The 883-nt window shown below is 37.8% G+C and overlaps 1 non-coding gene across 1 annotated transcript; it reads left to right on the top strand.

The window, feature by feature from the left end:
• The first annotated feature begins 208 nt into the window (after positions 1-208).
• Positions 209-315, top strand: LOC122068343. Its single transcript, XR_006137086.1, has one exon. It is a non-coding gene; the product is annotated as a small nucleolar RNA R71 (small nucleolar RNA).
• The last annotated feature ends 568 nt before the right edge of the window (positions 316-883 follow it).

Genomic DNA, 883 nt, shown 5'->3' with positions numbered 1-883 from the left:
CACAAAATATCCTTTCCCTCCTATGGTTTTTTCACTTTCTTGGGTTGATTCCCACTCACAGGTTTTGTCAGCTAAGTCAAGTAAGAATTCCCATGCCTTTCCTTCATCTGTAAAGGATGTGAATCCCCCAGGGCACATAGACTTTATCATTGGTTTAGTTCGGTAATCAATACCCTCATAAATTATTTGGCATAAATACCATAAGTCTAGGCCATGGTGAGGGCATTCTTAGAGTAGATCCTTGAATCCCTCCATAAGTTTGGAAAAGGACTCATCAAGCTTTTGCCTAAATTGAAGGATATCACTTCTAAGCTTATTGGTCTTGTGAGTTGGAAAAAACTTCTTGAGGAAGACAACTATGAACTATTCCCATAAGGTTATGGAATTTGTGGGTAATCTATAAAACCACTTCTTAGCTTGGTCTTTCAATGCAAAAGTGATGAACCTAAGCTTAACAACATTATTAGAAAGCTGTTGGATCTTAATTAGAACACATACCTCTTCAAATTCCCTTATAAATAGGTATGCATCCTCAGAGGTCAGCCTATAGAAGTGGAGCAACATAGTGATGTACTGAGATTTGAGCTCAAAACTATTTCCCTGGGTTTATGGTAGAACTATGTAGGAAGGTTGGGCTGCTCTAGCAGGGTAGAACGTATCTTTCAGAGATTTAGGTGGAGGGTTTGGCTGTTGGTCTCCCATATTGAAAGGTACTAAAGAGAGTATTGTATAGGGTCCCTACTTGTTGGATCTCTTCTTTCTAACCGATTCTTAGTGTTATGTACCCACCTAGCACTCATGCAACAGAACACTATCCACAACTAAAATAAGATAATCCACAAACACAAAAGAACGAAAAATAATTTTTTTTTGAAATCTTTTT

This window comes from Macadamia integrifolia, unplaced genomic scaffold (genome assembly GCF_013358625.1).
Source record: "Macadamia integrifolia cultivar HAES 741 unplaced genomic scaffold, SCU_Mint_v3 scaffold373, whole genome shotgun sequence".
Classification (NCBI taxonomy): domain Eukaryota; kingdom Viridiplantae; phylum Streptophyta; class Magnoliopsida; order Proteales; family Proteaceae; genus Macadamia; species Macadamia integrifolia.
This window is presented reverse-complemented; position numbering and strand designations above follow the sequence as displayed.